A 23,828-nucleotide genomic window follows, 5' to 3' on the forward strand; every position below is an offset into this window, starting at 1 on the left:
TTTTTACCTTTATGTGGGTCCCAGAGATCGAACTCAGGTCTTTGAACTTGGTGGCAAGAGCCCACTGAGCCATCCTGTCAGCTTAAGGGAATATTTAGAGCTTCTATGCAAACGAGAAAAGTCTCTGAGCTCTCTAATCACCGCAGGAGAAATGAGACGTTAATGAAGAGAAGATGTCCCCAGCTAGTAAGTCACCAGCAGACGATGGGAAAGAGTCATTTAATGATTAGGCTTCCACACTTGAAAATCTGAAGAAGAAAAGTTGCAATTGCCTCGATGCCAATCTTCTTTGTCCACTTGACTGAGTTTGGAATCTCCTGGGAGACGCGCCCCTGGGCGTGTTTGTGGAGGTGTTCCCAGAGAGCTTTAACTGCGATGGGAAGCCATCTTGAATGGGAGTGACACCACTTCACAGGGTAGGGTCCCAGGCTAAATAAAAAGGAAAACTGGAGCAAACTGCCTGTGCACAGCATCCATCTCTCTCTGCTTGCTGACCACTGACAGGAATGTGCCCAGCAGCCTGGCGCTCCAGTCACCAAGCCTTCCTGCCATGATGGACAGTACCTGCTCAAACCAGGAGCCGGAATCCACCTTCCCTTAGTTGTTTATATCGGCATCTTGTCACAGCAACGAGAAAATGTCAGACACAGAAGAGCTGAAGGCATATGTCCAGAAGTACAATGAACACGGAAGCACCTTTGACCTATTTTCACCAGTCTTTAGTAGTTTGCTACATTGCATAATTTGTCTTTTCATGCAGGAGGTCCGATCCAGTGCCTCTCACATGCCAAGCATGTGCTGTCCGGCTGAACTGTCTCCAGTCTCCCGTCTTTTCTTCATTGTTTAGATTAAATTTATTACCTGACAGTTTCATACATGTATGTGGTGCATTCTGAGCACATTATACCCCCAGCTCAAGATCTTACGGCTTCCCTCTCCCAAGTCTCCCTCCCCATCAGCCTCCCTCCCCCAAGTCTCCCTCCCCCATCAGCCTCCCTCCCCATCAGCCTCCCTCCCCCATCAGCCTCCTTCCCCCATCAGCCTCCCTCCCCCATCAGCCTCCCTCCCCCATCAGCCTCCCTCCCCCATCAGTCTCCCTCCCCCATCAGTCTCCCTCCCCCATCAGTCTCCCTTCCCCATCAGCCTCCCTCCCCCATCAGTCTCCCTCCCCCAAGTCTCCCTCCCCATCAGCCTCCCTCCCCCATCAGCCTCCCTCCCCATCAGCCTCCCTCCCCCATCAGCCTCCTTCCCCCATCAGTCTCTCTCCCCCATCAGTCTCCCTCCCCCATCAGCCTCCCTCCCCCATCAGTCTCTCTTCCACTTTCATTTCTGTTTTTATTTATTTATTTATTTTTTGTGAATCAATGAGTTTCTTAAGAAACAACGAAGTCTTAAAGAACAATTGCTTTATCATCATCCGCTGTGCTATTTTCAGGGAGGCTCACTACCGGATGGTGACAGGACCCACCTCTCAGGGAGGTCTGTGACAGAGGCTGGTGTCCTGGACCAGCAGTGTAAAAGAGGAAATGTCACTTTAACTCCACTGCAGACTAGTCCTTGGACTCTGCAAATACTTCTGCCAAAAGAAGGAAGGTGACCCGAATTAGTCAACAGTAACACACGGAACCAGCAAGTTAACCCCCATGGGCAGATCCCAGCACAAACACACCAGTGACAAGAAAACCAAGACAGTATGTCTTCTCCGAAAACGATCGCTCCTGTGGGAACCCCAGTGAGAGCCCCTGAAATGAAACTCTAGACGGAGAAATGACAGTTACTGGGGCTGGAGAGATGGCTCAGCAGTTAAGAGTACTTGCTTGTCTTACAGAGGACCGGGGTTCAGTTCCCATCACCCACATGACGGCTTACAACTGTCTGTTACTCCAGTTCCAGGGAATCTGGTGTCCTCTTTTGGCCTCATCCTGCACCAGGCAGGTGTGAAGTGCATGTACCTAGCTGCAGGTGAAACACTCATACTCATAAAAAATAAACAGTTCCTAAAAAACAAAAAGTACTACTGTGTCCCACAAGGCTTGGGTCTGGAAACCTGACTGGGCAGCAAAGGACTGAAGAAAAGGCACAGACACAGAGACAGAAAAGCCGGGGTCAGGTGGGCTGTACACACTCTGAGGAGTGGTACCCACTGTGGGGCAACTGGGAACTTCAGCACCCGGGAGGGGTAGCTAGTCTCTCATAGGTCTGTAGGCTGGAGGAGGAAGCTGTGGTTGCTAGCTTTTGCACACACAGGTCAGTCATTTAATACTTGTACTTGCATACACTGCCACCGTTTGCACTTGAACCTGACCCACACGGGGAGGGCTTTGCTGATTTCCCAGGAGTCTGAGGTCTTGGTCCTTGACATGACTGTGCCCAGGCCAACAATATGCGTGTGCTCAGGACTTCACTCACTCTCTGCAAAGGACAACTACAAATCAATATGTTCAAATAAGTTAAAGACAAGAATAAATTCTTTTTTTTTTTGTTTTTTTTTGTTTTTCAAGACAGGGTTTCTCTGTGTAGCTTTGCACCTTTCCTGGAACTCACTTGGTAGCCCAGGCTGGCCTCGAACTCACAGAGATCCGCCTGGCTCTGCCTCCCGAGTGCTGGGATTAAAGGCGTGCGCCACCACTGCCCGGCTCAAGAATAAATTCTTGAATAAATTCCAAGAGAATATGAACAGCTGATTGAAATTAGGATGTTAATTTGGGATATGAAAATAGAATTCATTAAGGAGATAGAAACACTATAAACAAAAACAACCCAACAAACTGAAATGATGATGGAAGGGAAAATTTTAATAAGTCCAATAAAAAGCTTAGAGGGAAGAAATCTTACCAGCAGAATGGAGCATGTGAAAGTGCATAATATTAGGGCTTGAAGAAAAGATAGAGGAATTGAATTATTTTGTCAAGATAAATGATAGTTTTTTTTTAAAAAATGTGTGAATGTAGTATGAAGATTCTTGGGAAGCCATAACAGAAAAAAAAATCTATGAATATAATTTTAAACAAGAGGGAAAATAATTTCACGCCAAAGACATAGGAAATATTTTTAATAGACAAAAATCCCAAATCTAGGGAAAGAGATGTCCATTTAGATATAAGACATACACAGAACACCATATAGACAGTACCAGAAAAGAAATTCTGCATGGGCAAGGTGCTATTTTGCACGCCTTTGAACTCAGCACTGGAGAGGCAGAGGCAGGTGGATCTCTATGAGTTCAAGGCCAGCCTGGTCTACATAGCAAGTTCCAGGCCAGGCAGCCTTATATAATGAGACTCTGTCTCAATCAAACAAAGAGACAGCCCCCCCCATAAAGAAAACAACAACAAAGAAGAAATTGCACATGTCATATTATAGTTAAAACACTGAATATACAGAGCAAAGAAATAATATTGAAAACCGCCAGAAAGGAAGATCAAGTTCATAGGAAGGCAAGTCCTCACCATGATAGCTGGTTTTCAATAGAATTCTTAAAAAACAGAGGGGCTTAGAGAGATGTGTTTCCAGTTCTCAAAAAGTTATCATAACTGCTAACCATGTCTGTCATGTCCAAGGGCAGCTATGTACGTCCTGTTGTGAGCAAGACCTGCATCTGGGTGTTTCGTGCCGTCCTTCGGAGGCTTCAGACTCTGTGTGGGGAAGACACAGAGAGAAAATGTGAGGTTCAGGCGGTGCTGGGAGGGTGTGTTGGTGGCCACGCCCCTACAGCATGGTGAAACAGTACGTTTAAGGACATCCGGTGACTGCTTCCCACTGGACTCAAGCTTCCATCTTGCCTCTGTGGAGCCAAAACTACATGGGTGCTGAGCAGGATGAGGCCACTGACCTTAGAGTGCAAACCCACTTTTGAGGACTTTTCTGCTTACTGCTTTCATTCATTGTTCTATTGAAAAACTCTCTGACCTTGTCTACAAACGCTTCCTTTGTGGTCCTCTTAGGAAAGGGCAGAAACTCGATGAAAACATGGTCATTGTCATCTCTTTCAGTCTATCAGCCCCGTGTGCCCTTCGAGAAGCAGGACCAACTAATGGCATGGCTGCCACAACACAACCAGAGTGATGTCCTTATTACTATTAAGATTGTTTCTATGCCCCTCACCACTCCCCACCTCCTGCTCTACAGGAAGGCAGGCAAGTGTGAACACTTCTCCAGGCTCCTAGGACGCTCCAAGAATTGGGTCTAGTGTTAGTGAGGACCACTTGCACCCCAGCTTCTTCATATGCTGTCACTGGAAAGCAGCAAAACCTTACAAATGTCCAGAATAGAAGTCTGGAATATGCTGGGCGGTGGTGGCACACACCTTTAATCCCAACACTCGGGAAGCAGAGCCAGGTGGATCTCTGTGAGTTCGAGGCCAGCCTGGTCTACAAAGCGAGTTCCAGGAAAGGCGCAAAGCTACACAGAGAAACCCTGTCTTGAAAAACCAAAAAAAAAAAAAAAAATCTGGAATATGGATCATGGTTCCCATACAATTAAGCCTATGGAAATAAAGAAATGTAAATGTAAATAAAAAATAAAAAAAATACAAAGAAGTTTACGTAAAATGTGAAATAAGATTGCTCTATTGAACAGTTACTACAATCATGACATGGTTGTTGTTGTTATTATTATTATTTGCATCCTAAAAACCCAATTTGGGGGCTAGGAAGATGGCTTAGAGCATTAAGACAACTTACCACCAAGCTCATGATCTGAGTCTGATTCTTGGAATCCACACGGTGGAGGGAGAGAACCGACTTCTGCAAGTTGTCCTCTGACCTCCACATTTACACACATGTGCACACACATACGTATATGCACACATACTTTCACATCTCCCACACATACATGCTTAAATTCTTCTTAAAATGCTATTTGTTAGGGAATCAGCTGAGGTCTGTACACATACAGTCTCTGGCTTACTTTTACACCATCAGTCAAGATAAAGGGTTGCTTAAGTAAGTACTGTCCATGGCCCATGTGCTAAGAAGTAGGTACCCAGCTTAATGTCCTGGGAAGTGGTGGATCTTTAAGAGGTGGGGTTCGACTAGGAGGTCTTAGGTCCTTGGCAGTGTGCCTGGAAGGGGTACAGTGGGACTCTGATCCCTTCTTCTGTTTCACATCTTGGCCCTGAGGTGAAAGCTTCCATTCCTCTCCACTCTTGACATGATGTACTGTCTCACTACAGGTCTCATAGCAACAGGCCAACTGACTGTAGGCTGAAACTGCCACACTGTGAGGCAAGATGATCTTTTCCCCATTGTAAGTTGATTATGCCAGGCATTTTGGCATAGCAACCAAACACTAACGCTACAGCTCTGAACACACCTTTGTGTGACCCCCCCCCCCCCCCAGAGTCTCTCTGCTTCTGTGAAACATTCTTTAAGACCAGTGGGAAGGCAGGCTGTGGGTCAGAAACGCTGAGCTGAGTTCCTGGCTTCACTCCCTGATTTTGGGTGTTTTCTGGCTTCCCTTAGTGAAGGAGATGGCTGCTGTGCAGTGGAAGGATCCTGCTTCTGTGCTTTCCATTGAACAGGCTCCTGTGATGACTGAGAAATGTGGAGACACCCCCCCCCCCACTACTGGGGTGGGGGCAGTGGAAGAGGCAGTGCTGGGTAGGCTCTGGCAGAGAGAAGAGACGGGAGGTGAAAGAACACGCTCGCCCTCCTGTTCTCTCGGGTTGGACTGCACCCTTTGTCCCAGAGCTGGGTGTTTCTGCGCTGGCGGGGGAGAGCCGGCTGAGACCGAAGTTGCCAGAGGAAACCAAACAATTCTTATTTACCAAACTGTCAAAATCCTATCATTGCAATTAAGGAGACGGGCAATTAACTGTGTCTTAATTACAGCAGCTGCCACTTCTTCTGGATGCTGTAATTTACGGAGAGAATGGGAGGAGACTCTAAATTAATGTGTGTCTTTAAACAACGAAAAACATTGATGAGGCCTGAAGGAAACTGTCAGCAGTGGTCTTGGGGCCCCTCCCGGAAGGAGGCATTGTTGGGAGATGCCTCCAAGTGCAGCCATGATTTCCAGAGCCTTTGTTGCCTAATGGCTGCGTTTTCGCTAAATGCCCAGTGACATTGTTACATCCTGTTTTGTGTACAATGCAAATTCCCACAGCGGCATCATCTGTGGCAGCCGCTGGAGTGCCATCTCGGTTTGGTTGCTTTTAAACTTAGCTTTAAAACAAAGAGATTGAAACAATGCATCCAGACACCCAGGCAGAGAAAGGAGCTTTTCTGTGGGGGCTTGTGAGGGGGTAGATCTGCCTCAGGGCGCTTTGTAGGAGAAAACAGAGGCTCCGAGAAGTGAGGGGCAAGTCACAGCTCAAGCTATTCAGTGGCCCAAGTTGCTTTTAAGCTCAAGTGTGACCCCCAGAGTTTGATTCTCTCCAAAGGCAGGCTGGCACCATGGTGTGTAAGTGAGGGATCCAGACAGGGGAGATGACAGAGCCATGGATGGCACTGTTGACAGTGAGCAGCTCCCGGAAGTCCCTCAGCAGGGCTGGAACTCTACAGCACGTTGAAGACCCTGTGTTCAGTCCCCAGCATCAAGGAAAGAATAGGGCCGGGGTTAGAGCTCGCTTGGTAGAGTGCTTGTCTACCACCCACAGAGTCCTGGGCTCCCTCCCCAGTACCTGTAAGTTGATTGTGGCATGTGTCTGAAATCCTACCACTTGGGAAGTGCAGGCAGGGGGATCAAGAATTCAAAGTCATCCTTGGCTACATTGTGAGTTTGAGGTCTGGGCTACATGAGACCTTAGAGAGAGTGGGGAGAAAGGGGGAGAGAGGAAAGAGGAGAGGAAGGGACAGGGACAGAAGGAAGAGAAGGAGGGAGGAGGGAAGGAAGAAAGGGGAGAAGGGAGAGGAGGGAGAGAAGGAGGGGGAGGGAGGGAGGGAGGGAGGGAGGGAGGGAGGCCGCCTGACATAGTGGCAGGAAAGGTAACTGGAAGCTGGGGCCCAGGCTTAGTTGTGGACTGGAGCACAGCTCCAGCCTCTGGGAAGCCTGGGGCAGGGGACTTGGTGCTACCAAACCCTCAGGCTGGACTGAGCGGTCTTCAGACCTGCCCTCTTCCAGCCAGGTGACCTTAAGAAATGCCCTTGTCTCAGAACCAAAGGAGCATGTGGCCTTTCGCCTGAATATTGGGAGACTGCATGAGCCTTTCCCAACTGCTGGAGAGACAAAAGGACAGCATGGCCTAGAGCCTGGCCAGTCGGCATTGGATGTATGCCAACACATTTTTTCTTTCCTGGAAGGTAACTGAGGTCCTCCGATACCGAGGGGTAGGAGGTGCTGGTGACCGAGGTGCAAGGGCTTTTGACAAGAGCTAAGTCCATGTTGGGAGAGGGAGACTCAGTCTCAAGGACAAGGGTGGGTATCCAGACAAGTGCTGGACCACTGAGACCACCGACTCGGTGCTGAGTCCTGGAGAAACTGGCTTTGAGGCTGTCCAAAATAAACTCCAGAAGCCGGGCGGTGGGGGCATAGGCCTTTAATCCCAGCACTCGCGAGGCAGAGGCAGGCGGATCTCTGTGAGTTTGAGGCCAGCCTGGGCTACAGAGTGAGTTCCAGGAAAGGCCCTAAAGCTACACAGAGAAATCCTGTCTCAAAAAACCAAAAACCAAACCAAACCAAACCAAAGCAACACAAAATAAACTCCAGGAGCTGTGTGAGAGACTAAATAGACAAGATGCATGGAGAGAAGGGATGCTTTGCTATGGAGCTGGGCTGACTCCACTCCCAGGATGCTGCACAGCTAAGTGTCCATCCTGGAACTCTCTCTGTAGACCAGGTTGGCCTCAAACTCAGAGATCCACCTGCCACTGCCTCCCTAGTGCTGGAACTAAAGATGAGCACCACCATGCCCAGCCTACAAAAGCACAACTCTTACCTCAAAGGGAACAAGAGAAGAATTTATTCTGAAGCCAAATATGAGTGGCCACGGCCCAGAAACACAGATTTAGGTTATTCCAAATGCCACATTTCAATATGGCATCAGCAGTTTCATGAAGCTTTTATAATTAGAGAATGTAAGTCATAAATCGAGGTATTTTTCAAGTACTTTTGTGGAAACAGCACACAGATAGCTTATTGCAATGTGGGACAATCTCTGCAACATTCCAACACTCCGAGATCATGACCTTTGTAGATAGCCTTGTAGAATTTTTAGCACAGGTGAGGCTTTTCTCCTGCGAACTTCCTTTCACATGGGAGAATATAACTCCATGGCAAGCATTTGCTGAGGGGTGCAGCTCTGCCCTGCCAGACACACCTCAGGCTGCTTACATTCTGCGTCATCTAGTTGAGGTCTGTCTTCTAACACGATCAGCTGTTGCCTGTAAAAACCTTCACATGAGAGTCAACCTGAGTATTCCCTGACAACCCACATGATAAAGACAGAGCTGGCCAAGGGAGAGGCTCTGTAAGGGCTAAAGTTAACCTGTAAGCCCCCTTGCCTAAGGACAGACACTTCTGGAGATGAGGGAGGCTGTAGTTCACATAACAAGCCACACGGTTCCACTTCCCTAAACAAGTTTGGTTGACCGAACCGCACTGGATGTACTTATCACACATAGGCGGGAGTTAGGAGGGCAGGAAGTACATCAGGATGCATGCTTGCCCCCGATTGGACGAAAGTGGGAAGTACTGTAGACTTGTGGGGAGGTGGGGAAGTGGGGGGTGGGGGTGGGTTGCCTTTATGAGCACCTGACTGGCCTAAACTGGGGCCCTTTTCAGGTATGGATCTAGGCAGTGTCCACCTTCCTGGCCAATATTAAATAAAGCTTGCTTTAATTGGATAATTGTGGAGCTGGTCTTTTTCTTCACTATTCTCAGGTTTAACAGCTCCCATCTTGTCCTAATGGGCCCCGTGTTTGTTCTGTGCTGCTGTAACAGGAGGCACGAGTCTGAGTAACTTACGAAGAACAGAAGTTTATTTGTTGGGAAGTCTGAGATCAGGGCACAGGTGTCTGGAGAGGGCAGTTGTCTGCTTCTAAGACGGTGGCATCCTCTGGAGGTCAGGAACTTGACCCTCACGCGGCAAAAGGAAGAGGACAAAGAGGGACACATAACTCGCGACTCAACTGCTTTCTGAAGGCCACACCTCCCAACACTGTTCTTCGGGATTAGATTAAACCGGAGCGTGTAGCAGGTACCCATCCCGGCTGCCTCCCTGCCCCTCACCCCTCTGACGGTTGCCACCACCTGCATTTGATGGGATGTGAGCTTTGGAGAGCCTGCCTCCGGGGAGCAAGCATTTTGGTATCCTTGTGATCAACATAATCAGGAGTGTTCCTCTGTCAGATGAGTGGAAGTCACCTGTGCAGAGCTCTTGCTCAGGCATTTGCCGAGCGTTTCCGGCAGAGGACAGAGGAGTAAAAGGTGATGATGGCACAGGGGCAGAAGGCAGAGGTGGGGACCCAGGGGAAGATCCAGGTGCACCCCACTATTCTACAATAATTGACTTTATTTTTTTAATTCGATTTATTTATTATTTATTGTGTTTACACATGTGGAGGTCAGAGGGCAACCTTCAGGAGTCAGTTTTTAGGGTTAGGGTCTGAGGTCTATTATGTGACAGCTTCAGGTTGATTGCTAGGCTTGGTGAAAAGCACCTTTACCTGCTGAGTCATTTGCCCAGCCCCAGGGGTGTTCTTCAATGCCTGTATTACTTCAGTCTCATTTGAATTTTCTTTTATTTGCCAGTTGTTAAATTTTACCCACTCATTTACTTAAATGATCATCAAGTGTTGAGGATACAATTATGACCAAAATGTGTCCTCAGGAGTTACCATCGTAGACATGTGATAAGCTTTCCCCAGCTGACCTTTCCTACTCCTGGAAGGTGTCCAGTGACCAGCAAGTGCTCTGTCCTGCTGAATTTTCATGCTAATTGTCTCATTTTTTTTTTTTATCTTTGTCTTCCCGTAAGTCAATACCTTTTGTGAGAGAGAAGGCTGTGTAGAGCGAGTGGGTTCTCTCTTTCCACTATGTGGGTTCTACGCATTGAACTCAGGTCATCAGCCTTGATAACAAGCCCCTTTACCTGTTAAGCCATCTCACTGGCCCAGTTCCGGTTCCTTGCTGGCCCCCGTTCCATTTCATTTATACACTGGAAGGCCACCTGCAAGGCTCCAGGAGTCAAAAGTGAGGGACCAGCTCCTTGCTTGACTTCTTCAGAGTCAACCAAGAGAGAACAGGGTGTTAGGATTCTGCCACTCCAGCTATACGACCACACATGTGCAGTAGCTAAGTAAGGGGTCTTACATCTTACGTCATCAGTGCGCTGCGTCACGCAATCAGCACAGGCATGGTGTAGCTCCTTAAGCCCACATGCACATGTGCAGGGAAACCCTTTAAAAGTCGGTCACAGACTCCTCCTCTCTCTCCTACCCGCCCCCCCTTCTCTCTTTCTGCAAGTGTCTCTTCCCAGGCCTGGTCACTCTCTTCTGTCATCCCCGCTTCCTCCTAATAAAGCTTTGATACTGGGTTTTGTCATGCCTCATACGGTAACAGCACTGCTTATTTGAAACCAATACAGGGCAGTTACAGGCACTGGATGGCTGCATTCCTCACTTATAAAGGAAGAAATACATCTGTTAAGGGCTGAAATACACGTGGAAAGGCCTGTTGCTTTGCACCCTGAATTTATGTAAACAGGAGGTATTCTCTTACCTGTTCCATGAAGCCTGAAGGGAAGAGTCAGTTACAAAGAGTGATGAGCATTGCAGCTTAAATCTAAAGTGTCCCAGGAAAGCTCAGGAGTGGGAGGTTCAGTCCTTGACACAGTGATGTTCATGGGGGATGAAGTCGGGGGTGGATTGGGGTGTGATGACTGAATCCTGAAAGTCCGACTGCACAAAAAGATTCATTTATCTGCGGATTCCTAGATTAATGATCTAGTGGGAGGGGCTACTGAAAAGCCCTGACCAATGCTCAGTTATGAATAGGTTCTTCATAGATCTGGGGAAAATTTTAATTTTCTTTATGGTTCTTCATAAGAATTTTTTGAACTTATTTTCACCTCAAATGAAAATTATAGTTTTGAAAAAAATATATAGAGAAATGTAAACACATAATAATTGTAAGTGGCAGAGAGGGAATAAGTGTGTCTATATAGTCTTGAAGAGTGTTACATTTTCTTTTATTTATGCTTGTGTCAGTGTGAGGGGATACATGTGTATCCATGGGTGCCTGTGGAGGCCAGAGCAGGGTGTCATGTTCCTCAGAGCTGAAGTTACAGGCTTTTGTGAGCTGGCTGCGGTGGGTGCTGGGATCTGAACTCTGGTCATCATGACCGAGCAACAAATACTCCTAACCTTAATGGCTGAGGCTTGGCTCCAGCCCAAGATGTCTACATTTTATGGAAAATAATATGTATTAATTGCAAGAGAATATGAAAAATCAAGGATATCTTTCTATGTATCTATGTATGCATCTATGTATGTATTCATGCATCTATGTATGTATCTAGGCATCTATGTATGTATGTATGTATGTATCTAGGCATCTATGTATATATCTAAGCATTTATGTATGTATCTAAGCATCTATGTATGTATGCATGTATGTATGTATGTATGTACTTACCTATATATGAATTCCTAGGGTAGCCACCAAGAAGCAAACAATTAGAGCTGATGTCTGCTGCAGAAAACCAAACCAAAGCCAAGGTCTCCTTGCTGAAATTTCACTTTCTACACTTTCAGTTACAATAAACCAGGCTCTAAAAATACCAAATGGAAAGTTCTAGAAATAATCCAAAAGTTTAAATACCAGATGATCCTGTTCTGAGTCCCATGATGGAACCTCTTCCCACCATGCTCTGTCCTGCCTGGTTTGAATCAATCATCCCTTTGTCGGGCCTGCCGAATATATATATATATATATATATATATATATATATATATATATATATATATAAATATATATATATAAAATATAATATTAATGGACTAAAGCACTCCAGGGAAAAGGCAGAGATTATGAGGTAGAGGGAAACCACCACTGTCTTTTCTTCTTTTACTCTGATACAGATCATTTCTACGGACATCAAAATGTGTGTGGATTTTTTTCCTACCAGCAATCATGTTTTGAGGGAAATTCTTCAGTATCAGCTCAGTATCCTGTGATTCAGTTTAGTCCTAACACTACCAGAGATAGTACCAGATCCGGAAGGGTGAGGATTCAGTCCCATGAGACTCTCCTACTTCAGACACCATTTACACCCAATAGGTTCTCACTGTGAAAATAAAAGAAAATTTACGGTGGGAATAATGTTGAAAGAGCCTTTCTGATGGGGCCTGGGGCCATTAGGGCCCAACTGATGCAAGGTTTCAGTTGTTGCCTAGGAATGGGAAGTTGTATTGCCTCTAGGTTTTGATTGCAGGCAACAGGAATCTGCAGGAATGACTTGTCTAGACGGTCTGGATGCATGTCAGTGTCCTCAGAGCCCCCTTTTATGGTCACTTCCATCTGGTGTAGACATTATTTTCTTCCTCTTCTATTGCTCACACAGCCTGTTCCTTCTCAACATTCCACCCCATAAGCTCCTCCTTTTCCTGCCTACATTGGGGGACTGACTCTTTCGAGCACTCCATGATCTTCAATCTCACCCGCCAACTCCAGCGAAGTCATTTTACTTCAGACAGTTTCTGACTTTGGGTTGACTGACATCACCCACACTTGTGATCAGTTAGCTACAAATTGGGTTTTCTACCAACCCTCCTGTGAGGTCAGCTCACAGAATTTGGGAAGCACTTATGTACATGTATTGATTTGTTACGAAGGATTTTATAAAACATTCAGATAAATACCCAGAGGGAGAGCTGTACAGAGCAAGGCATGTGGGAAGGTGTGTAGAGCTTCCATCCCCTCTCCAGGGGCCCAAACCTCCAGGACCTCTGTATTCAGCTATCTAGACACCCTCCATACCTGACACTTTTAAATGTGTATGGAAGTTTTATTACATAGACATGGCTGATTGTATCACTGACCTTTAATGATGTTTTTAGTCTGTAACCCTTCTCCATACCCGACAAGTTAGAATGGGAGATGTTGAGTCTGAAGCCAGGGCTCTGATCACATTTGGTTTCCCTGGCAACCAGCTCCCATCCATTCCTATCCAAGAGTCCCTAGCTACTAGTTATCTCACTAGTATACAAAGACACCAATTAGAGATTCCAAGGGTTTTAGGCATTACAAGAGGTATTACTCTTCTTGTTGTTATGATAAACACCTGACAAAATCAGAATAAGGCAGGAAGGGTTCAGTCTGGCTCATGGTTTGAGGTTACAATTCATCATGGTGGGGAAGGGGTGCCCGAAGGCATGTGAGGCAGCTGGTCCAATCGCATCTACAGTCAAGAAACAGAGAGGAAGGCCCCCCCTCCCCCAGTGCAGGGATGGTAACTCCCACTCTGAGGGCAGAGGTGCCTTCACAGACCTGCTCAGAGGTGTGTTTCTGTGATGATTCCAAATCTCGTCAAGCTCATAATGAAGATTAAGTATCACAAGAGTCGAGAAACTAAGGTTAAATATCTGTTTCACAATATCACAGTTAGAAAAACGCAACTCTACTCTAAGATACTTACAGGGCACTTCCCTTTAAATATAAACACATAAAGAGAAAAGCAAGAGCCTAGAAACACATACACCTAACCAGAAGTTAGCATAAGAAGGCTGAAATAGCCATACAAATGTCAGATAAAATAGATTAAAAATAAAACCCAAAGTGGGTTATTAACAACAATAATAAGAGTTAATAAATCAGAAAAGATGTATTTGTGTATACTTTGAGTAAGAGAGTTTCAAACACAGGAAGCAAAAAATCAACAGGATGAAAGAGATATGTAAACAATGTTAAAATTGCTGTCAGAGGTTTCAATATCTTTCTCTTGGCAATTGATGGAACAATTAGTCAAAGCCATCAGCAAGGACCCAGAAGCTCTGGCAAACACAGTCATCTACCTGATTACTATTTATTGACAGAACACCATGCCTAACCATGACAGGGTAAATCCAAGAGCAAACGATACACCCAGCGAGATAGTCTGGGTTCTAGGCAGCTCTTTATTGCTGAGATAAACTAGACACAGGTTCAGTGTGTGGTTCAATAGCTCCCCTGCTGTGGGCTCAAAGCAAGGTAGAACAGCGGCAGAAGTGTGTGGCACAGGAGGTGACCAGGAAAGGGAGAGAGATATCTCTTTTGAGGATCACTTGAGCCCAGGAGTCGGGGTTGAGACTGGGCAGCATAGACAGGTCCTTTCTCAAAAGTAAAATTATGAAAATAAAATTGAAATGTTTGAAGTGGAAAGAAGGATTGAAAAAAAGCAAGGGCCTTCTTCAGCCTGTAAATGTACACGTTTTCCAACATCTGTAAAGCTGCTGTAGTACCAGGAAACTAAGCATGCCTCTACTACCAAGCTGCATCCCTAGCCCTGCCAATGACAATTATCTAAAATCAAGAACACTCCTACTGAGCCTTGTACTGAATGTCCTAGGCAATGCAATCAGATAAGAAAGAGAAATGAAAGATGAACATATTGAGCAAAAAGAAATAAACAGCTACTAAAACAACACAGGTAAACACATGATCATGCAACTGACCTACAGTTCCACTCTTTGGTATTTATTCAAGAGAAATATCAAAGTATGCCCACACAAAAATAATGAATATTTATGGTAGAATTATTCAGAGTGGTCCCAAACTGCAAGCAACCCCACAGCCAGGAATGCAAGGAGAGACGAACAATCAAAGTCGATCGTAGTATGGACCACTGCTTAGCAATGAAATGGAGCAAATACTAACACACATGACAACAGAGATAAATGTCAAGGACGTTAAACTGGCAGAAAAAGTCAAATGTAGAAGACAAGACTACACACTTCATGAATTTCCTGTGCTAATAAGAGAGCTTGTCATTGGTCTGGAAAAGGGATTGCCCATGGAAGAGACACCAGGAAGCTCTGGTGAGGGAGTCCCTGTGTTGTTAATTATGGTGGCAGCTGAATATCTGTATGCTTGAATATGGGACTTTTCATGTATTTGTAACAGCTAGAGTGGCAAAAGAAAAGGCTTGCCTCTGCCCTCCAAAGGGTCCCTGAAACGAACTGAAAGTTGGCAGATTGACTGGAGAAGACCATGTGTAAATGTGTGCAGGGGAAAAAAATCACAGCTGGAGAGCCATACACAGAGTATGTGGCTCTCCACGGGCCAGATAGATTAGGCTCAAACAATTCCCGAGTCCCTGAAAGGAATAGAGGTATGAGTGGGATGGGTTTGGGGTATCCTGAGATAACGTTTGGGAAGAATAAGTCAGTTCTCAGATCCGGACAGATGGCTCAGTGGTAAAGAGCACTGGCTACTCTTCCAGAGAACCTAAGTTCAATCCCCAGTACTGGAATGGTGGCTCACAACTGTCTGGAATTCCAGTTCCAGGGATACTTTTCTGTCTTCCATGGTGATAAGCATACATGTGACACACAGGCATACATGCAGAATAAACGCCTATCCATGTTAAACTAAATTTTCTAAAAAGCCAATTCTTTCTTTGCACCGTGTGGGGGCCAGAGATTGAACTAGGTTGTCAGGCTTATCGCCAAGTGCCTTGAGCCTCTGAGCCATCCTGCCAGCCCTGAGTCCTAATACTTTAAAACACTGTTTTGTTTTAAAAACTGGTGCAAAATTTGTTCACAACAAACCTGGTTTTGCTCATCGCTTGCTGGAGAACTGACACAATCTTTTCACGTTCGGTTTTTGCTTGGGTAAAACAGAGACGTAAGTGCTGATCTTACAGTTGTTTGACGAGGAGGACACGGGCTAACTACCTGCTACAAATTAATGCTCACAGAAGCTCTTGTGGGAGGAGCTTTGGGGAAGAGGAATGCAGGAGCACAGAGCCTCAGCTGGGCGGAGGCAGAGAAGCCAGCCGGTGAGAAACAACTCAGTGTCCAGTCTAGTAGGAATATAGAAAGAACTGAAGCTGTGGGGGGGCCAAGGGCCGAGTCATTGAAGACTATGGCTGAGGACTGGGGGGGGGGGTTTCTGCCTGCCCTACTGAAGAGACTCCTCAAAGGCTTACAGTGGGTTTAGATTTTCGTTTGAAGTCCTGAGAGTAATGAAAACGATAGCGTAAAGTAGTGCTTCATGGAGCTTGGGTGGCTGAATCTGAATCGCGTTTGTACAACCAAATGCAATGGGTTCATTTCCTTGATGAGCACAGAGCCGATCTGCCCAACCAGATTAAAGAGTGGACACAGAGAGAATATTCCTAGCACAGTGTTTCCCCAAGCAGAGGAAAGCCAGGAGCTTTTTTTTTTTGGTTTTTCGAGACAGGGTTTCTCTGTGTAGCTTTGCACCTTTCCTGGAACTCGCTTTGGAGACCAGGCTGGCCTCGAACTCACAGAGATCTGCCTGCCTCTGCCTCCCGAGTGCTGGGATTAAAGGCGTGCGACACCACCGCCCGGCGAGCCAGGAGCTTTTTACAAGGGAAACTTGCACAGATTCACATGAGAAAGACTTGTCATCACACGTAGGGGTGGATACATTCCCAAGCATGCTCAGATGGAGATCATGCATAGCGTTTTCAAAAGCACGGCAGAATGGAAACTCTCTGGGTGGAGAATTTCACACAACAATGAGCAGAATTGACTGTAGATCCCCTAATTAAGTCGGCTGGTTCCTTGAGAGTTGCTGTGTTTGAACTGGAAACAACTCAATGAAAAAGGGAAGCCTATGTTGGTGCTGGAGATGGCTCCGTGGTTAACAGCATTTGCTGCTCTTCCAGGGGACCACAGTTCAGTTCCCAGCACCCATGCCAAGTGGCTCAAAACCTCTAGTTTTATGGGATTGTACGCCCTTTTCTAGTTTCTCTGGACACCCTTACGTGTGACACATACACAGAGAAAGAGAGAGAGAGTGTATGAGAGACAGAGGGAGGGAGAGAGAGAAGGAGAGAGAGAATAAGCTGAAGAACAGTAGAGGAAAACATGGAAGCTACCTGGAATTGACTTTGGGCATCCATTGCACACATATGGGTGCACGTGTATATCAAAACACATACATCAAACACACACAATAAATAATAAATAAATAAATAGACTTTGAAAATTTGGTTCTGATTTTTAATCTATATAATACATATATATTTTAAATATAAGAAATACGATGTACTCTAGTGTGTAGACAGGCGTAATCATAATTAGCTGAAAACTATGGGAAGAACCATTTATCAAAGGCACACGTAAAGAACAGTTGAGATTGGGCCCGGTTGGGCTCTTGAGACAGGGTTTCACTTTGTTGTCCTGCATGTCCTGGAACTCATTACACCTTGAATTCATGGTGATTCACCTGCCTCTGCCTCCCAACACCACCACACCAGTTTTCTTTCATTCTTTCCCTCTCTTTTGAACTAGAAACACCCAATGCCACTCCAGCACTGAGTAACTTCATCCTGACTGCCGATCATCCAAGCAACTGAACGGGCATTTGAAATATAGAGCTGTCAGAACCTAAGAGATGGATGGGAAAAGCCAAGCCATGTGACAGTTGGCATGGATTCATTTACTATAAAGTACCGCATCTGAGAACTTAACTAAGGGACACTTGTCATTTCACAGTTCTACATGCTACAGTTGGAGATAGAGTATGAACAAGACTGGTTCTGATATAGGCTGTGGGAGAGTCTGCCTGACTTTCCCTGGGGGAAATTCAGAGACATCTGCATATTCACAGCCTTCACAGTAAAGGGTGCCAACATACCAAAGACAGGATGCCCTGGAGTCCCTCTGGGTGAGCACATGACTTCATGGGAGTTAATGACAGAAGAGCAGGTGATTCACAGGGAGCTGTACCAACAGCCTCAGTAACCGCTACACCTCCAACGTGTCCTGCCCCAGTCAGCTGTTAACCTCTTGTATAGTTCTGCAGGGCTTTCCTAAGAATTTCACGAGCACCATGAACTCCGTGAGCTTTGTGAGCCTCTTCCCTCTCTCCTTGAGGGAATGTTAATAAGGTTCACTCATTGGATGAGTGATCACAGAAGTACTGATTCAAGATGGCAATGGTCATGCCCAACCCAGCGGAAAGAGCTACACAACACTTGATAGAAGTATCACTTTGATCTCTTTCTCTTCAAATGTCTCTTCAGAATCTCCCCTTCTCTCTCTCTCCGACCCCCCCCCGTGTGTGTGTGTGTGTGTGTGTGTGTGTGTGTGTGTGTTTCTGTCTTTCTTCTCCCTCTCTTCCTCCTTCTCTGACTTTATCTTTACATCTTCAACAACCCATTTCTAGATGAGGTCACATTTTGAAATATTTTGGGTTAGGACTTCAACATATAAAGTTTTAGGGGACATAATTGGTCTCTTGTCACTATATGTGGGACATACGGTGTGGCCGATCTGTGAGGACTGGGGGATGGAGGAGAGAAAGAAGTTAGGTCAGAAAGCAAGACCTTGAGAAGCCTTTAATGATGGGGGTAATGGTGATGATGCAAACACTGAGTAAGCAGCTGTTCTGCAGCAGATATGATTCTCAATATCTTGTGTGATTTAGAATGAACACTCTAGTTTCTTTCTTTGAAATAGAGTGTTGCTACATTGCCCAAGAAACTGTGGTTCTCCTGCTCCAGTCTCCAGAGTGCTGGGATTACAGGCACACAGCATCACATGGGGCTGTATTAGAATATTTAATTCTTATCTCCCCCACCCCTGGAGCTGATGTTGGAACCCAGGGTCCTGGGCATGCAACGTTCATGCTCCTCCACTGAGCTACATCCTCAGTCCTAATCCTCAGCATTTTTATAGACGGGGAAGTTGAGGCACAAGGATCTTTCTCTGCTCAACTTTGTAACTCTCCAGACATTCCTTCCAAATGGATTTCCTTTTCTGAAAAGGTGAGAGAGCAAAGGAAATTCATGTCTAGTCACATTTTCTGTGTTGTAGGGAAGCTGGCTCAATGGGATTCCTCAGTGGCCATCCTGAAAGTTGACTGGCCCGTGAACTTTGAGTCAGGATTGAGTCACGGCTGTGCTATGTTTTCCTGGCAGAAAACAAGCTGTTTTTTAAGCCTCCAAGGAAAGGTTTTAAGGAAGTCGGTGCCCTCTAGTCATCTCTGGTTCAACTTCTTCACTTGTGAATGTTTTCCACATGATTTCCCGAGGTTCCTTACACTTGAGGTGGCCTTGTTCTATGTCTTTTCAGTATGTGTCAGGTCCCCTCTTTCAAGGCCTTTTCAGTAGCTAATAATTTGCTGAGCTTCTAAACTGGGATAACTATAGCTCTCAGACTTGGTCAGACAGGTTTTTTTGTGCAGTGGATGGTGGGCACTGAAGAAACTCATGGCTGGTCCAAGTGCAGGCAGGGAAGAAGTGACAGTGAAGGGCTCAGCCACACACGTAGATCTGTATCACCACCCCACCTCCTGAGGCTCAGGAACCGCTTTGGAAGAGGATGTGGAAGGCTCCTAAGAGCCAGCAGTCGGGGAGGACGAGAAGGGAACAGTGTCCTCTGGACACGACGGCACTGGCGCACTCACAGCAGCTGTATTTTCCTGCCCAAGATCGAGCCAGATCCTCACATGAAAGCAGGGGGTTCGTAAGCCCCTACCTGGCTGAGGAGCTATGCAAAGCTGACAGCTTCTAGGGGTGGAGTCAGTTTTCTATGAGGTCGTGGCTCCTGGTGGATCAACCATGCTCTAGTGGATGGCCCTACACCCAGGAGTATATGGATAACCCAGATTGGAGTTGTTTGGTTATTAACAAAAAATAGACAAAAAGTTAGGGTGATAGGGAGGTGGGAGTAGATGTGGGAAAAGTTAAGGGGAGGAGCTATGGGGTGAATATGATCAAAATACCTTGTCTGAAATTCTCAGAGTTAATAAATATATTTTAAAAAATTTACTAACAACTCCAAAGGTTGTCAAACTGGTTCAACAGGCCTTTGTGCAAGATGCGAAAGGAGAGCCAAGTGTGAAGTCTGAGATTACTTTATGATTTTTAATGTGGAAGCTCTGGCTTTGCTGGCTCAAGTCTGAGTGGCTCTGAAAAACCTGAAAGTCCTACTATGCTTAAGGACAGAGAAAATGCAGAAGGGGGAGGGGTAGAGTGCCAGGTCCTTCCCGGATTTTAAGATTTTGTTTCTGTTTTCTGAGGTGCAGGAACATGACATAGAGATATTAATGATAATGATGCCTCTATCTATCTATCTATCTATCTATCTATCTATCTATCTATCTATCTATCTATCATCTATCATCTGTATAATAATTTACTTTTTGTCCCAGAGAGAGAACTCAAGGCCTTGCATATGGTAGATGTGTATTCTTCTACCAACCTATACTTCCAGGACTTTACTTAAAGGCTTGGGCAGCTTCCCCAGTTAGAACTGACCCACGACACAACCTTAATGAATCACGGAAGCACGAGTTAGAAGCAACTTGGAGGTCAACTGGTCCTTCCTACCACTCCCTGTGCTAGGGGAGACAGGAAGAGGGAACCGCAGTGACTTGCCAAGGTCATGTGACTCCTTCTGAGTCAGAGCATATTCCTTTTCCTTTTCTGTTTTAAGAAATTATCTATTTTTATTTTCTGTGTATGAGTATTTTGTCTGCGTGTGTGTATGAACACCACATGCATGGTACTCTAGGAAGTCAGAAAACGGCATCAGATCCCTTGGAAGTGGAGTTACAGATGGTTGTGAGCCATCATGTGGATGCTGGAAACAGAACTCCAGTTCTCTGCAAGAACAGCCAGTGTTCTTAACCACTGAGCCATTTCCCCAGGCCCTCAGATCCTATATTCTTATCTGCATTTAAATATCACAGTGGAATGAGATCTGCAAACAGTAGAGTCTTAGATCTATGAGATTTTTTTCCTTTTTGAAATACCACATAAATAACACTCATTTATTATTTGTTTTCCAAGGCAAATAGATGATGTCTAGAGAGTGCGGCCACCACCGAGGTATTCAGGAATCAGACCGCCCCTTGATGTGTTTGGATAGACTTTACTATTTATTTATTAAGAGGAATTTTATGTTCTCAGAGGATTTATAGGTTGAATGTCATTGTTTTTATTTTTTAAAAAGAAAGAAAGGGAGGAAGGAGGAAACTGGGTCTTGTTGTATTGCCCATACTAGACCTAAGCTCCTAGGTTCAAGGGTTCCTCCTGCCTCAGCCTCCTGAGGAGCTGAATCCTGCAATCAGTTTTTGTTTTGCTTTGTGGTGCTAGGGATGGGACCCAGGGCCTTGAGCCCCCTAGGGGAGTTCTCTGTCATTGATCTACAGCCCAGCCTCTAATCCTGCAGTCACTGTTTTATCTACTGTGGTTTGATATTACCCAGGAGGGCGTGCTGGAACGTGAGGTGCTACTCCAAAAGGCCTGCCAGCTCTTGTGCCTTGGGATGCCTTCGGATCTGCAAAGGTCATTGGGGGCAGTTCTTTATCTGCTGTGACCAAGACCAACTCCCTTCCTGCCAGACCTCCCATAGCAAGTTAATCACAATGGACACTTGCTCAACATTTTCAGCTCTAAACCCACAGGTCAACATTAGTGTTCTTCATTGTTCACTGGACACCAATATGGCACAGTTGTCTTATTTCACCCCCAATTCTCTTGGCAGCCGGCCCAATTCTGGCGCTCTACTTTGTCATATAAATTCCACCGAAAGCTTATTATTATTTACTTGGGCTGCCCATTTTGTTTGGTTGTTTAACTTAGCGTTAATGCCTCCTTTCTGCGGTCTTTGGGCTCAGTTATCACATACAGTCACAATGCTGGTTCTCTTTTACAAAACCAAATACAGTCACTCTTGAAACTCCAGCAGAGTCGACAGATGAATACAAGGTGGCACACAGTAACTAGGATATACTTGTCCTAAAGACTGTTCCTTACCGGGCGGGCATTCATAGCTGCTTTGAGTTAAACTCCAACATCTGCATTTTTATTTGCTGAGCTAGGTTATGCCCTCCCCAAATAAAACTGCACGGGGCTCCCATGTACCCCACAACCCCAGTTTACTTTCTACTGTTGAGAATCCTGGAGAAGTCATACTTTGTCATGAGTCTATCATCTCAGTTTAGAGACTGAGGCAGGGGGATCACAAGTAGAAGGTCTGCCTGAGCGGCTTAGTGAGTGTCTGTGTCAAGCAAAACGGAACACAGCAGGCTGGGGCTGTATCCGGTGGTAGTTCATTTCAGGGTTAGGAAGGCTGAAACGCCTTCCACAGCATCATGGCAACTCTGAAGAGCCATCTGTGATGGTGTTTAACTGTGAGCTTGCCACAGTCTAGCAACACTTGGGTCAGTGTCTTAATGAGGAATTGTCTAGATCAGAATTGCCTATGGACCTGTCTGTGGGGTACTCGACTGTTCATCGATGTAGGATGACCCTGCTTGTTATAGGAGACACCGGTCCACATGGGGCATCCTGGACTACATAAGGCAAGAGAAAGCCAGCTAAGTAGGAGAGCAAAGCAGGTAACGTGGAGGTATTTATGTCTTTACTCTCGACTGTGGGTGTCATGTAACTGCCTTGAGTTCCGGCCTTGACTTACCCCCAGTGACGAACTGGAACATGGAATTGTGTGCTAAAGAAACCCTTTTCTCCCTGAAGCTGCTTTTAGTTGGAGTGTTTTTATCACAGCGAAAGAAATGTAACTAGAGCGGCATCCCAGGATGAGAGTGTCCCACCAAGCGAATGAGGTCTTGGGTGGTACCGCCCCATCCAGGGGTCCTCATGACTACTCCTGCTTTTTCTCCAAGGGCGTTGACCCCAAGAGCTCTGTAACAAGTTTCTCTTGGGACAATCTTCATCTTGGTTTGTTTCCCAGGGACTCCATCTGTAACTGTTGTCGCCCGGGGTAGCCCAAGAATTCGAAAGATGCCAGGATGAAGTTCTGCGGTCAGCCACCTGCTCCTGGGCTGATAGTGAGGACCTCATACCTGCTTCTAGATGGACGCAGCGTAGGCCTGGTTAAAAAGCAGCAGTGCAATTGTCGAATCTTTGCTGCAGTGAATGTAGATTGTGCTTCAGCGGAGAGAAATCCAGTGGCAGGTGAAGTGCATTGGGCACTAGGGAAGCAAGAGGTGGGGGTGGGGACTAGGAATTAGGACAGTGTTATTGGGTGACTACTGTATGAGACAACTGAGGCTTTGAGACATGACAGACTGAAGGTCATTGTACTGCTGCACCTAGCTTTTAATATGGGTGACGGGGCTTGGCTCTTTACTTAGATGCTGGGGATCTGAACTCGGGTCCTTAGGTTTTCGTGGTGAGCTCTGTGTCTGAGCCATCTCCTCAGCCTGTCCCCTTTACCCCTCCACCCCTCCCGCCATATTCTTCATGAGCTGTCCTTTGAAACTTTTAACCTGAGAGACTACACAGGAAGCTCATTTTTAGACACAGCCAAGTCTTCTGGTAGCACAGCTATGATACCGAAACCAACCAATTCAGAGCCTGCGCCCTGAATCGTCTCCTTTATCATACCCTAAGACATCGGGTCAATGTGCCCTTAGCCAGCCCAGGGCCAGGAACTGGACAGCTAAGAGTCACCCTTATAGCCCACGGCCTCTTGACGTCATCGCTACTGTTCAACCCTAAGCTGTACCTACCTTCCCTTGTTCCTGTGAGAATGACCCAGTCAAACGCTCTGGAGAGTCCTCCCCTTGTCCCGCTCGCCTCCTGCTTCTTGAATCTGTGACAAGAAATTTCTGACTGAATCGCAATTTTTCCCAAGCCTGCTGCTTCACCCAACCTGACTAAAATGAATCCTGGGTACATTTTTAACACAGGGGTGGACTATAAATTTGGGCAAAATGACATTTTTTTTTTTTTTTTTTTTTTTTTT

General features: G+C 46.0%; 1 long non-coding RNA gene across 1 annotated transcript; it reads right to left on the reverse strand.

Annotated features, from left to right (window-relative positions):
* Positions 1–3,339: 3,339 nt before the first annotated feature.
* LOC131925569 (uncharacterized) lies at positions 3,340–23,675 on the reverse strand. The gene is made up of 3 exons (XR_009383290.1): positions 23,593–23,675; positions 22,924–23,052; positions 3,340–3,635 (listed from the first exon to the last, which is right to left on the reverse strand). It is a non-coding gene; the product is annotated as an uncharacterized LOC131925569 (long non-coding RNA).
* Positions 23,676–23,828: the final 153 nt, after the last annotated feature.

Source organism: Peromyscus eremicus, chromosome 15 (assembly GCF_949786415.1).
Source record: "Peromyscus eremicus chromosome 15, PerEre_H2_v1, whole genome shotgun sequence".
Taxonomy (NCBI): domain Eukaryota; kingdom Metazoa; phylum Chordata; class Mammalia; order Rodentia; family Cricetidae; genus Peromyscus; species Peromyscus eremicus.